Genomic DNA, 15,964 nt, shown 5'->3' on the forward strand with positions numbered 1-15,964 from the left:
GATAAATCAAACCCTGATTTGAAGCATTACCTAATTTCTGAGGTGTAAATGCTCACCTTGAATATTTAACAATCAATTCTGGCAAAGCCAGTTTAAACTGACTCCAGACCAGTCCAGATATGGGCAAACTTTATTTTACCCCACAGAACCCTCAATATAATATAAAGGATTTATAGCAGTCCATAAACTCTTATGCAGTTCTCCTCCTTATTCTAGGGAAACCAAAGGACTCTTTCAAGATCTGCCTCCAAGGATTTTTGCAGGCTCCTGGGCTTACTCCAGGGCTTGTAACTCCCCTTAGAAAGGAAACAAACTTGGGGTTACTAGAAAAGCAAACACCCAGCTTTCTAATGGGCAACTAGGCTGCACAGTGGAGAGGGTACCAGACTTACAATTAGGAAGATTCCTTTCCCTGGCCTCAGACACTATCTGTGTGACTCGAAGCAAGTCGCTTAATCCTGTTTCCCTCAGTTTCCTTATTTATAAATTGAACTAGAGAAGGAAATAGCAAATTTCTCCAGTTTTTTTGCCAAGAAAACTCCAAATGGGGTCAAAAGTTGAATGTGACTAAAAAACTGAACAACAACACACTTTCTAATGAGTCTGACCTTGACTCCAGGGACTTATACAGAATTCTAATCTTATAATACTATCCTAAAGATTTGGACTCCTACTAGAAAGAAAATAAATGTAAGATTCCTAGGGAGGCAATCCACCACATTATTTTATGGTAATACACTAAATGCCGGGATGCCACCTGAAAAAATAAACTGTATTTAGGATTGCAAAGAAAAAAAACCCTTTTCCATCAAAACTGTACTATCTGAATAAGGAAAATGAATTTGGGATAACAAAGAGTAGCAATCCTCCTATCAAGTCTGCACTATCGGAATAACTCAACAGTGAATGTGAATTATAATAATATACTAAATAACTAGCAGTAGATAACAAAATCCTGAGTGTCTCAAAAAGTCTTAATGCAGTCCTTAGCTTTACTAATTTAAAACTATTTAACCTCTTAAGCTTAAAAGTGCATTAGTGCAGGCGGCTAGGTAGAACAGGAGATAGAGCACCAGTCCTGGAGAGGAGAGAATCTGAATTCAAATTCAGACATTTATATATACTTTGGGCACACCTTGCATAGGTTTTTTTGGTTCCCTTTATAGGTTTTTGCTCCTCTGCATTTTAGCTCAGCTTTGTGCTAGAATCCCCAGCCAGGAATTCTTGTCACTTCCCTAAGCTCTAGTACTCTCCAAGGTCCCATCTCCTGGGCTTAGAGTTTATACCACTGCCTGTTCATGACTGTGACCAGGAACTTGAAATCCAGATAATCATGGTCTGGGAATCTCTTGGGTCCTTGTGGTAAAGAGACCCGATCATTGGTTCTTGCTGTTTCCTCTCACTGAGGTCAGGGGGTAAAAGCACATACCATGGCAATATGCCTCTGCCCCAACGCTGCCATTTGGGGCTCCCCAGAGGAAAAGCTTTGTGGCTACATAGATTTTCTAACCCTGTGGCCCAGGCTGCTCCTAAGTATCTGGTTTCTGGTTAATGCCCAGCTCTCCCTGAATGTCTCATACAAGACCATGACAGCTCCCATTTATAAGCCCAGTACAAAGGGTGAGTTCCAACCTACAACAGCCAGAGCCAAATAAATCAGATACAATCAATGAAACTCAATATCTACTATGAGGTGTTAATACAGTGAGTTGACAAATACTCAGACCCACAATACTATATGTCTAAAACTTTCTCAAGGAGGTACCAAAGGGCATATCTATATCTTTTACAGAGAGATGCAATCAGAGTCCCAAGCAAAGGCTTCCCTCTCAGAAACCATATAAAATTGATTAGACTTTCCTTCATCATTCCAATCATCTTCTCTGATCAGTTAAATTCTCTCTCTAGTCCTACAAATGGTTACCTTTCCTGAGTCTCACTAACTGGGCAGGGAAGCTCAAAGTGTTTTTGAGAGAGCAGACTGTAAATTCCTTGAGAACAGGGATTTTTTTGGTCTTTGCATTTCCAGTAACAAGTACAATCTCTACTCAGAGTAATAGCTTAAAGAAATCACGTTGAAGTAAATAGAATTTGTTTCCAGAGGATGTTCCCATGTTGGAGCAAACCATTAGAGTGGATAGTTCTTTCAAAGAACTTCCAGGGATGAAGCCCCTGATTTCAAGTTAAATCCATTCTTCAATTAGAAAGGGATATTACCAGAAAATAAGAAAGTAGTAGAGATAGAGAGATCATAGAAAGAAAGCAGAAAACAATCAGTGCAATGGAAATAAGTCTTTTAACTAAAAGAAATCTGAAACCAGTGGTTTGGGCAATCGATTTGCAACACTGGGCCATACAGCATGTTCTAAAATGAGTCTATAAGAAAGTTGGAACTCTTCTGAGCTCTCCCCTAAACCCCTCCAAAGACCTCTAAATGATGCCCTAAAACAAATCCTGGAGTAGTGGAATTCACAAAAGAATGGGATGAAACAATTTTCCAGCCCAAAGCAACTTAAAACTTTTGCAGAAAGGTAAGGCACATCAGGGTAAGAGTAGAGCACTGTCCAGTGCAAGCCAGGCTTGGACCCAAAAAATCAGGAGCAGGTCTTGGGAATGAATGAATAAGCAGCTGTAATGGCTGCTTCCAGAATTCTCAGTCCACAGATGATAAAAGAGTCAAGCAGCTAATCAGAAGGCATTAACAGGGATCTCTTTGAAAATTCCTATTTCCAAAGTTTTTAAGAAAAAATGAATTAATATCAGGCCATGATGGAAGAGCTCAAAAAAGATTTTTTAAATCAAGTAAAAGAGGTAAAGAAATGAGAACAATACAAGAAAATAATGAAAAGATTCAACAGCTTGGTAAAGGAGTCACAAAAAATACTGGAGAAAATAGCACTTTAAAAAACAGAAAAGGCCAAATATGGTTAAAAAATAGAGAGAGGTACAAAAATCCAAAGAGAAGAAGGTCTTGAAAAGCAAAATTGGATAAATGGAAATAGAGACACAAAAATTCACTGAAGAAAAGAACTTATTAAAAAGTAGAACTGGCCAAATGGAAAAGAAGGTATAAAACCCCAATGAAAAATATAATTCCTTAAAAATTAGTATTGAGCAAGTAGAAGCTAATGACCCCATGAGATATCAAGAAACAATAAAACAAAACCAAAAGAATTTTAAAAAGAAGACTTTGTGAAATATATTATTTAAAAAATAACTGACTTGGAAAACAAATCCAGGAGAGAGAAATTAAAAATTATTGGATTTCCTGAAAGCCAGTACCAAAAAAAGAGCTTAGACATATTATTCCAAGAAATTATCAAGGAACACTGCCCTGATATTCTAAAACCAAAGGATAAGATAGAAATTGAAAGAATCCATCAGTCATCTCCTGAAAGTGATTCCACCAAGAATATTATAGCCAAATTCCAGAGCTCCCAGGTTGAAGAGAAAATATTGCAAACAGTCAGAAAAAAAAATTCAAGTATCACGAATCTACAATCAAGATAACACAAAATTTAATGCTTCTACATTATAGGACTTGGAAGATGATATTCCAGAGGACAATGAAGCCAGAATTATAATCAAATCACCTACCCAGCAAAACTGAGTCTAATCCTTCTAGGGAAAGAATGAATATTCAATGAAAAAGAGGACTTTCAAGCATTCCTGATGAAAAGACCAGAGCTGAATGGAAAATTTGACTTCCAAATATAAGATTCAAGAGAATCATAAAAAGGTTAATAGGAAGGAAAATCATATGGGACTTAATAAGGTTAAACTGTTTATATTCCTACATGGGAAGATGATACTCATAACTCATAAGAACTTTTTCATTATTAGGACAGAAGGAATATATATAGACAGAAGGCACAGATGTGAATTGAACATGATGAAAAAAAAAGAACATGATGAAATGATTTTTTAAAAATAAAATTAAGGGGTGAGAAAAAGGAATGCACTGAGAGAAAGGGAAAGGAAGAGGTACAATGGGATAAATTATCACACACAAAAAGAAAGAACTACTACAGGGGAGAGAAAAATGAGGGAGATGCTGGGGGACGGAAGGACACTTGAATCTTACTCTCATTAGAATTGCCACAAAGAGGGAATGATATCACTTTCAATTCAGTATAGAAATCTATCTTACCCTACTAGAAAGTAGAAGGTGGGTTGGGGGGCGGTGGGGGAGATAAGAGAAGGAGGAGCACTCATTGAAGGGAGAGTGGATTGGGGATGGCAATAATCAAAAGCAAAACACTTTTAAGGAAAGACAGAGATAAAGGAAAAAAAGAATAGAATAAATGGGGAGGAGATAGGATGGGAGAAACTACAGTTAGCAATCATAACTGTGAAAACATTTTGCAGCATGTTTCTCTGATCAAATATATGGAGAAATGAGTTAAACTTACAAAAATAAAATCAATTGACAAATAATAAAAAATCAGTTTTCAAATGAAGTAATCATAGCTGTCTATAGGCATATTAAAAATTCTCTAAGTCACTATTGAATGGAGATATGCAAATTAAAATAACACTGAGGTACTATTAGACTGTCCAATAGAACAGATAAGGAGAATGATAAATGTTAGAAGAGATGTGAGAAAATTGAGACACTGATGCACTGTTGCTGCAGTTGTGAACCGATTCAATTGTTATGTAAAGCATTTTGGAACTATGCCCAAATATTTATATCAGCTCTTTTTTTAGTGGCAAATAACTGAACATTGAGGGGATGCTCATCAATTAGAGAACAGCTGAACAATTTGTGGTATATGATTGTGATGGGATTCTATTGTGATATAAGAAATGGTGAGCTAGATACAATGATCCAAGATACCTTTGAAGGACTTATCACAAAAAGCATTATCCATTCACAGAGAAAGAACTGATGGAGTCTGAATTAACCTTATTTATTTTTTTTATTTTTATTTTGGTTTGTGTTTTCTTTTACAATATGATGTAATATGGTAATATGTTTTGCATGATTACACATGTATAAACTAAATCAAAGTGCTTTCTTTCTCAATAAGGGAGGTGGGAAAAGAGAATTTGGAACTCAATTTTTTCTTAACCTCATGAAGATTAGTGCCACTAAACTATTTTTTTCTTTTTTTAACTTCTCTTTTTTAAAAGCTTTTTATTTTTCAGAACATATACATAGATGGTTTTTGACATTTATCTTTTTTTTTATTTTTTGTTTTGTTTTGTTTTACTCATTTATTTATTAAACATAGTAGTCTGTCTCCATCAATAATTCAAAAGCATATCAGGAGAGTTGTTATTTTTGTTTTCCCTCTTTTCATATGGAGTTAGGAAATAAACTCACAGCAACATGGATCATCGATCTGCAAATGAACAGGACTCTGCTGGCTACAAAATCCAACCTCCTCATTTAAAGATGAGGACATTATGGACTACAGAGTTTGAAACTTAGCTAATGTTACCTAAGTAGAAAGAGGGTTGAACTGTGAACCCAGATGATTGACTCTAAAGCCAGTATTTTTTTTCCTGCTTTTTGATAGTGCTAACAATAACAAGGCACTGAGTCTCAATATCATGCATCAATGTTGGACATTCTTGAACATAGAGACTTATCAGTTATTGCTTTTACTAAAGAAGAAAACTCAGTAGTACTGTCCAAATGCATTTCATTCCTCTTAGTTATTCCTAAGGGGTACATGAAGAAGGAATATCATTCTGTGGGTCCAATGACATAATTTTAAAATAGTGATCAAGATTTGCAAGACAGGTGCAGGAGAAGGAATCTAATCTTTTCTATGTATTTTATGCCAGTTGACTTTATTTGAATCTATTCCCTTCCTTGACAGAATTGACTGGAGTGCTCTTCAGTTCAGTCTTTAAGACCTTAAAACATAATGATTTCCTCTAAGACTATTTGTGTCTACCTAAGCTGAGAAGCACGCAGTTACCTATTTCTTCCTCAGGCTTTTGCTAGGGAGTGTTTTAAACTGTTTTCTATGTGCTTGGGAAAATGACAACCCCGAAGTTCATCTCCCTCTTATAAATAGTTCTAAATACAAGTGTATAGCTCTAATTGAAATAGCCACTCACTATTTCCACCAGAGGGCTGAAAATGGGTTCCTCACAGCTCAAAGTCCAAACATAATGTGATCCAAGAGCATTAAGATCAATCAGTAGTTAGACACACATCAGGAGACAGTGTCTTTTTTGACATTTATCTTGAAAAACCTTGTGTTCCAAATTTTTTTCTCCCTTCCTCCCCCCCAACTCCTCCCCTAGAAAGCAAGTAATTCAATACATGTTAAACATGTGCAATTATTTTATATATATTTTCACAATTATCTTGCTGCACAAGAAGAATCAGATCAAAAAGAAAAAAATGAGAAAGAAAACAAAATGCAAGCAAACAACAACAAAAACTGAAAACACTATGTTGTGGTCCACCCTCAATCCCCACAGTTCTCTCTCAGTGTAGATGGCTCTCTCCATCACAAGAGCATTGGAACTGGCCTGAATCATCTTGCTGTTGAAGAAAGCCACATCCATCAAAATTGGTCATCATGTAATCTTACTATTGCTATGTACAATATTTTTGTGGTTCTATTCATGTCACTTTGTATCAGAAAAACATCAATGTAAGGTTTTCCTGAGAATATCTAGCTCATCATTTCTTATATCACAATAGAATCCTATCACAATCATATACCACAAATTGTTCAGCCATTCCCCAATTGATGGGCATCTCTATTTACTTCACTTAGCATCACTTCATGTAAGTCTCTCCAGGCCTTTCCGAAATCTTCCTGCTGGTTGTTTCAGATAGAACAATATTCCATAACATTCGTAGGCCATTACTTATTCAGCCATTCTCCAACAGATGGGCATCCACTCAGTTTCCAGTTTCTTGCCACTACAAAGAGGGCTGCCACAAACATTTTTGCACATGTGAGTCCTATTCCCTTGTTTATGATCTCTTTAGAATACAGGCCCAGTAGAGACACTGCTGGATCAAAGGGAATGTACATTATAATAGTCCTTTGGGCATAGTTCCAGGTTGCTCTCCGGAATGATTGGATCAATTCACAACTCCACCAACAATGTATTAGTGTCCCAGTTTTCCCATATCTGCTCCAGCATTCATTGTTATCTTTTCTTGTCATCTTAGCCAATCTGAGAGGTGTGAAGTGGACCTCAGAATTGTCTTAATTTGTATTTCTCTGAAAATAGTGATTTAGAGCATTTTTTCATATGACCAGAAATGGTTTTAATTTTTTGTTCTGAAAATTGTCTGTTTATGTTCTTTGATCATTTATCGATTAGAGAATGGCTTGTATCCTTATAAATTTAGTCAATTATTTATATCTTAGAAATGAGGCCTTTATCAGAATCCTTGGAAAATAATTTTCCCAGTCTACTGCTTCCCTTCTAATCTTGTCTGCATTGGTTTGTTTTGTATAAAAACTTTTTAACTTAATATAATCAAAATTATCCATTTTACATTCCATAATGTATTCTAGTTCTTCTTTGGCCACAAATTCCTTCTTTTTCCACAGATGTGAGAGGTAGACTATCCTTTGTGGAACTCACTTTTTAAAATGAATGTTGAAGATTGTTTTTACATGTAATTGAGGGAAAATAAATAAGTAAAATGAGTCTGTGAGTTATCCTGTGTCCCTTATAGATTTGGAGGTTGGCATTTTTTTGTATATACTTCTTATCCTAACCTGGTCCCGTGGCCAGATCAAGGTCAAGGTCAAGGAAGCAGATCCAACTTGGGCCAGCATTTCCCAGGTCATCTCCTACCTAGGGGAAAGAATTGATCTTTCCTGGAGAGATTCAGACATTTATTTGGTGGCTTGGGTCTCCTCCCTACTTTTCCTACCTTTTCTTCATCCCCTGCTTCGCAACCTTCCTAACATAAACAGTTCAGTTTTTATTCTATTTGCAAAGTAAATAGAGCTGTGATACAGATTACTCTCAAGTATCTCAGCTTTTATCCAATATAAACAGAATCAGTGTAACTTGTTCTCCTTCTTTCCTGTCTCACACACAGGCTCTGGGCCAGCACAAAGCCATAATTAGCACAAGACAAATAGAACTCAGGTATCCTCACCAAGAAGAGAATTGGTCAGGTCCACAAGAAGTAGATTGGTCTAACAGTTTATGAAAAAGCCACTAGATTTGGACTCAAAGGACATAGGTTTGAAATCTGCATCTCTATTATTGAATTACCTGTATTTAAATTCAGGAACCCTGACCTCTGTCATCTATGGCAAGACAATTAACCTATTAGATCTCTGTTTCCTCATCTGTACAACAAGGAGATTGGACTAGATGAATTCCAAGGCATTTCAACTAACCAATGTACCTAGTAGTGTGCCCAGAATATAATAAACCCTTAAAATGTTTGGCAGGTTGATTGATTGAAAGTAAGCTTCATGGTATATTTGTAACTTACCCAAAGCTTGAAATATCCATCTACCCCTTTTTTTTTCCCCAGCCAGATAGCAATCTTGAAGTCAAAAGACCCAGAATATAGCCCTCCCTCTATTATGTCGCACTAATAAAGCAAATCACTTTCCTTTTGTTGACCACAGATTTTTCATCTCTAAAATGGCCTATTTGATAATTAAAGTCTATGACTCTCATTTGTCTAGTCCAGCCCAAAGAATATATGAACAGAATCATAATTAGCAAAAGGTCAATGGAGTGCTGACATGGTATCTTTGCCCTCTTGTGGGTCCACTTTCCCTCACCAATGCCCATATTAGTTTTCTTCACTTCAGGTACAGCACTCTGTCTCCTGGACCAAACAGCTCAGTTAGCTACATGTTCTCAGCCAAACCATCTTCTTTTTCTAAACCTCAGTTTCCTCCTTGAAAAAAAGAATAGGGTTGAATTAGATGACCCCTGGGAATTAAGCTTCCAGCTTAAACCTACTGTGCTCATTTTTACCTATTTAATTAGCATAGCACAAAAAAGAACCATTATAATCAGCATTTCAATAAATTGAATATCAAGGCAAATGAGACAATTTTGGGACCAGAGGGTCCTCAAGTCTTGCTCAAAGGAAGAAAGTCCTCCAGTGAGTCAACACTTATTAAGCAATCAGGATAAACAATAGGGAGAATCAAAAAGAAAGCTCTGCTCTCTATCTTCAGGGAGCTCCTTAATTAATGGGGCATTATGGTATGATGAACCTGCCCTGATAAGCTGGAGAAATTGTTGCTGTTTTACTGTATATTCAAAGTATTTTTCTAGTAAAGCTCTCCCTTGGGGAGGGGATAAGAGGTATGACTCATCTGTCTAAGAACAGAGGAGTGGGTAGAGCCAATTGCTGGACCAAGGAAAAAGTTCAATTTATTCACTGGCCTTAGAGTATGTCTATTCTCTCAACCATCCGGCAGAGGATCTGTAGGTGGTTGATCTCAAGATGGATAATTTGAACCATTTAAATCCAAAAGCAAATCTGGTGGGATTCATGCTGGGGCAAAGTGAGGAGTAATAGGATTGAAAATGACGATCTTAGGAGAAATTTGTTATCTAGTCCAAAGGGTGACTCATCTATCTATATATCTATAAATACAAACTCCTCAATCTGACATTTAAAGCCCCCCACAAGCCAGAAGCCAGTTATAGATTTATTCTATAGTATTCCTTTTTGGCACATAGTAGGTGTTAAATAAGTACTTGATGTCGTGATCTATCTTCACCCACTCTTATGTATGTTTCAAATGATTTTGATATACCCATTTTCCCCCACGCCCAAATTCTGCCTCCTTTCTCCATGCCTTTACAAGGGCATGTATTCTAGGCTTTTTAGAATCTAAATCCTACAGAAACCTCAATCTCCCTAATACTAGTATTGTCTGCCCTTCCCCAAATTATCTGATATTTAACTTGTCTGTCTAAAACTTTCCTTTCTCTAGTCCCTCAGTGGAATAGAAACATCTTAGGAATATGAACTGTTTTGCTTTGTCTCTGTATTCCAAAAGTCTAGCACAATGTTTTGTACCCAATAGTTGCTTAATAAGTGAATTGAATTATTCTGTACATAGTTATATATGCCCTTTTTATGTCCCATATGAGAATGTAAACTACTTGCAAGTAGATACGCTTATTATTTTTCATCCTAGTGCTAGTACATTAATGAGCACATTATAAGGCTTAATAAAAATTTGATTAATTGGTTGATCACATAGGGTTTCTGAGTCTGGGAACATCAAGAGAAGGGGATATAGGGAAGTGCCTGTTTAAGGGAATAAGTGAAGAAGACAAAATTTTTCCTTAAAGGTTTAGCTTGTCCTGGTTTCCTGGTAGTAAATTTACATCATGCAAAGGCAGACAAAGAGGACATCCAGGTTAAAGAGAGAGAGAAGTCCAAGAAATGAAACTACTGAAATATCCAGGAAGCTGAAGATGATAACTGATGAATTAGGACCAGAGACTCAACTAGGGGTATGCTGGAGGCAATTCTGCCAATTATTAAATTTTCATTGTGACCATTTACACTTCAGGAATCAATGAGTGCTTCAAATCAGGGCTTGATTTATTGTTCTGCTGATTGCTTAGACTTAAGAAAAAATTAATAAGGCAAATTAAACTTTAAAAGTGTGACTCACACTTTTTTTTTCCTGGAGAGCCTGATTGTTAAACACTTACCACCATGTAGCTTTATTATTATTATTTTAAATAACATGCTTCAGCCTATAGTCAAACAATACCAATAACTTTCTCTGGAGATGGAGAGTCTGCTTCATCATTAGGTCTTTGGGATTGTCTTGATCGTTGGATTGCTGAGAATAACTAAATCATTCACAATTCTTCACTGAACAACAATGCTATTATGATATAAAATGGTTCTCCTTGTTCTGCTCACTTCACTTTATCTCAGTTCATTTAAATTTTCAAGATTTTTCTGAAATCACCTTGCTTGTCATTTCTTCCCCCCAATAGTGTTTTATTTTTCCACTTACATGCAAAGATAGTTTTCAACATTTTATGAGACTATGAGTTCCAAATTTTTCTCCCTCTCTCTCTATTTCCCCCTCCCTAAGACAGAGAGCAATCTGATATAGGTTATGCATACAATCATGTTAAATATATTTTCACCTTAATCATATTGTCAAAGAAAAATCTCAACAAAAATGAAAAATCATGAGAAAGAAGAAAAAAGTGGAAATAGTATGTTTCCATCTGCATTCAGACTTCATAGTCCTTTCTCTGGATGTTAAAACATTTTCCATCATGACTCTTTTGGAATTGTCTTTGATCATCGTATTGCTGAAAAGAGCTAAGACTAACATCCCTCTCTTATTTTATAAACATTGCTTGAGCTTAGCAGTTCGGTAGAATGCCCTTGGAATGAAGTCATTGCCATCCTAGAGATCTGGTGTCTATAGGCTGATCATAACAATAATAACAATATATATTTTACATAGGGATTTATATCATTATTTTTATATAGGAATTTATATAGCCCTGATCATAACAATAATTTATATTTATATAGTTCTGAGAAAAACAATAATTTATTTTATATGGGAATTTCTATAGTTCTGAGAATAACAATAATAATTTGTATTTAGGAATTTATACAGTTCTGATAATAACAATAATAATTTATATTTTATATAGTGCTCATAATAAAAATAATTTCTATTTTATATGGGATCTTTATAGTTCTGATAATAACAATAATAATTTATATTTTATATAGGAGTTTATATAATGCTAATAATGACAATAATAACAGTTTGTATTTATATAGGAATTTATATGCAGATAATAATAATAACAATTTATATTTTATAACAGGATTTATAAGGTTCAAAATATCTTATCAGAATATATAAGAAGATATCAGTATATTTTAAGATTTACAAAGTGCTTTACTTCTATTATGTTATTTAAGGCTCACAATATACCTCCCTAAAGTCCAGGAGAGAATCCCCTGAGGACAGAGGGAGAAGGTTTTTCTTACACAGTAGGAAGTCAAGGAATGAGGATGGAGCTTAGATAAACTTAAGACTCGCAAAGTTATGTGAATCAGGGGAAAGAATGCTGGATGTGGAAGGAGGAAAGCCTGAGTTGAAATCCTCCCTCACATATGATTACCCGGTGTCACCTTGATAATTCACTTAACCTCTCCTTATTTTTTTAAATGGGGATAAGTATAGCTCTTACCTTAGAGGACTGTTTAGAGTATCAGATAACATATGTAAAAAAGATATCATAGTAAAGAATTTTGTGAGCTTATTCTTGTTTTTTTTATTATTATTAACAGCAAGGATAATAAAAATTACTATGAGCTCCTGGCAGGCCTGAAGCCCAGAAAAATAATTAGGACACAGGAGGGCAGGAAAGAATGATGGTATTCAAAACTGGAAAGAGACTCAGGGAACATCTAGACCAGCGGGTGACCCATAAAGCTACAGATCAGTTCACTGAGGGATGGAGATGTCGAGTGATTGGCCCATTGCCCCCCAGATTGTCAGAAGCAGAGCCAAGAGCTAAACCTAAGGACTCTTGACTCCATGGGTATTGCTCTCCATACTACAGCATGTTGCCTTTCTCCTACCTGCTGCAGCTAAAGCTGGAAAACAATCCACAAAATCTTGGTCTCCAAGTAATCTTGACAAGCTCTACCTTTGTCACCCAGAAACAGAGAGAGACAGAGCAGAGAGAAAGAGAGAGAGGGAGGACAAAAATAGGGAAGAAGGGAATTGACAAGACAGACAAACAGATGGGGCAGATGAGAAAGAGAAAGACAGACAGAGACAGAGACAGAGAGAGGGAGAGAGGGAAAGAGAGAAAGAGAAGGAAGAGAGGAAGAATGGAGAGGAATGAAGGAGAGGGAGAAAAAAAAGAGATCCATGGTAAGCTGGAACAAGTGCTTTAATCAGGAAAGACTTAGGGGACAAAAAAAAGAATTAATTAATGCCTAATTTCCTATTGTTTGTAGGGAGGACTGGAATTAACTCTCAGGACTTCAGTAAACTTAAAATCTTTCTTCTTTTTATTATAATTTCCTAATCATGTTTCTCTGATGTGGTAATCATAAAACCCTTTAAAAATCTGAAAGAAAAACTATATATTATATTCAGAAAAAAAGAGAAAGATAAGTAAAACTTAAGGTCAGTAAGGTGACACCATGGATAGAGCTGGACCCAGAGGCAAGAAGACTCATCTTCATGAATATTACTAGGATATGATCCTAGGCAAACCACTTCACCCTGGTTTGTCTCAATTTCCTCATCTGTAAAATCAGTCAGAGAAGGAAATAGCAAGATATTCTGGTGTCTTTGCTGAGAAAACCCCAAATGGGATCACAGTTGGACAGAACTAAAATCATTAAAAACAAAAAATAAAGTCAAGGTTCTCTCCTTAAGACAAACTAAGTGAGGAGGCATTTGACCCAAGAGAAGAGAGTGTAATACAATGTGAGGAAGAAAGATAAGCTTAGGTTCATGGGATCTGGGTTCCAATCCCACTTACACCTCCTATGTGAACTTAAACAAGGATCTTGACTTCTCTGAACTTCAGTTTCCTTATCTGTGTTAAAAAAAAAAAAAAAAAGGTTGAATTAAATGGCTTCTTAGGTCCCTGGCAGTTCTAAATCAATAAAGACCTAAGACAGGTGTGCTTAACCTTTTTTTGTGTCTTGAACACCTTGGGCAGTCTGAGGAAACCTTTGACTTCTTTCTCAAGCTATTTTTAACTACATCAAATAAAACATACAGAATTAAAAATGAAATCAAAGGTAAGTGAAAATAAAGATCTAATTTTTTTCCCCATCCAAGTCCATAAGCATTGTCAAAGTTCAGCATAAATATGAGTAATAAATATAAAGTTTCAGATTTTCTTCCTATTACCTCTCGAATAATATGCAAACGTCTCATCTTAGTACTCAATGGTTGCAAACTAGAGTGTGCTGGTAAATGTTTAACAATCATCTTTGGGTGGGAGGTAGCAAGCAAGAGGTAAGGGGGAAGTATGTGCACAACACACTTAAGTTTTGTGCATTATTAACCTTTTCTCCCTTACATTCCCCAATCTAGATAATCCACAAAGCAATAGATCAGACTTTGATTTGTAATGTTTTCTGATTTCTAAGGTGTTAGTGTTCACCTTATTTCTAATTGAGAATCATAGAACCTTAGATTCAGACCTGAAAAAGAACCCGAGGTCATCTACACCAGCAGAATCAAATTCAAAGAGAAACAGGAGTCACTATCCATATGTTAGGATCCCTGAAGGCTGCTTAGTTTTAAAATATACTATTTGTCATTTTTGTTTGGTCATTTTCTGTCATGCCCTATTTTTCATGATCTCATTTGGAGCTTTCTTGGCAGAAATACTGAGGGAGTTGCCATTTCCTTCTCCAGCTCATTTTATATATGAGGAAACTGAGGCAGAGTGAAGTGACTTGCTCAGGGCACACAAAAGTGTCTGAGGCCAGTTCTGAACTCGAACTTTTCTGACTCCAGATACAGTGCTCTATCCACTACACCTTAAACATATGCTTAAAATATGTCATCTATGTTTTATTGTATTTTTTTTAATTTTGTTCAATATTTCTCAATAAATTTTTAATCTGGTAGTCATCTTTTGACTCTTCTAATCTAGACCAACTCTGTCATTTTGTGAATGAGATCCATGAAAAAGGAGTGCTCATAGCTAGGTAGCTCAGAGCTAAGGTCAGGAAAACCTGAGTTCAAATCCAGCCTCAGATACTTACTACCCATGTGACTTTAGACAAGTCATTTAGTTCCTCTCTGCCTCTGTTTCCTGAAAAAAATGGGGGATCTTAGTAACACATATCTCCTGGGGTTGTTGTGAAGCTAAAATGAAATCGTATTTATTAAAGTCCTTTGCAAGCCTTAAAGTGCTATATAAAAGTTATTATTATTACCCAAGGTCATATAAGTTTTAAGTGGCAAAACAAAGATATGAAGTTGACTTCTATGACTGCAAATCTAGCCCCCTTTCTACCACACTATATTTCCTCATTTAACTGCATATTTATATCCTGTGATGGAAGAGTGGAGAGTGTTGGGGTATTTTTTGTTTTGTTTTGCTTTGTATCTCCATGTCCTTGCCCAATGCCTTGCTTGTAGCAGATACTTAATAAATGTCTATTGAATGGAATACAAGGCATAGCTGTATGTTTTTGCCACTGACTTTTTAAAAACACCTCGCATTTCCATTTCCGTGTGATTTCTGCTCCCTGAAAGATTGCTACCCTGGGAAGAAGCTTGATTGTTTAGGAGATGTTTCCATTGAAAAGTGGGGAAGGGCATTCAGGAATCATGTTGCCTATTAGGAATGAACTGCTAGTATGGCAAGACTAACAAGCTATTAGACAAGTGAGCTGGTGTGTCATACAGAATAATAACATGCAAATATTGCAGGACCAGGACTGAGATGGATGGCGACTGAATATGTAAAGGCAAATGACTAAGAAGAGCTCCTAAGAGAAGCAAGCAGAAGGGAGAGTGGACACTGTCTTCCCTGAAGTCCCCAATTCTACTCATTCTCTTGGAACTGCTACTGATTCTGAGAGTTTGTGTAGATGGGACTGATCCACGGGGAAGAGAAGCAGTCTACCTACGTTCCCTCCTTTGCTAATTGTCACCTAGATACAAGTCTCACATCTGTCTTATATAGGCCTTGTAATAAAAGTACTCAATGTTCAAATGTTTGCTAAGTGCCTGTGGCTTGCAGGGTGGTACCAAACACCCCTAGGTGAGATGAAGGAAGAAGCCATATTCAGATGTTTCCAAAGATAGTTTCCAGGTTAGAGGCAAAAAAGAGCCATATGGAGAAGAGAAAAATTCCCCATAATTTAACCCAATCTATCCTTTAAAAGCAGAGGTGCTGGGCATTCTACTTGACACATGGGCTACAGGAGTTTCACATAGGAGTGCTAAGAAAAAGATTTAAGAGGACATTTGCAAATTACCACTCACCCACTTGT

This window comes from Antechinus flavipes, chromosome 4 (assembly GCF_016432865.1).
Source record: "Antechinus flavipes isolate AdamAnt ecotype Samford, QLD, Australia chromosome 4, AdamAnt_v2, whole genome shotgun sequence".
NCBI classification, from domain to species: Eukaryota; Metazoa; Chordata; class Mammalia; order Dasyuromorphia; family Dasyuridae; genus Antechinus; species Antechinus flavipes.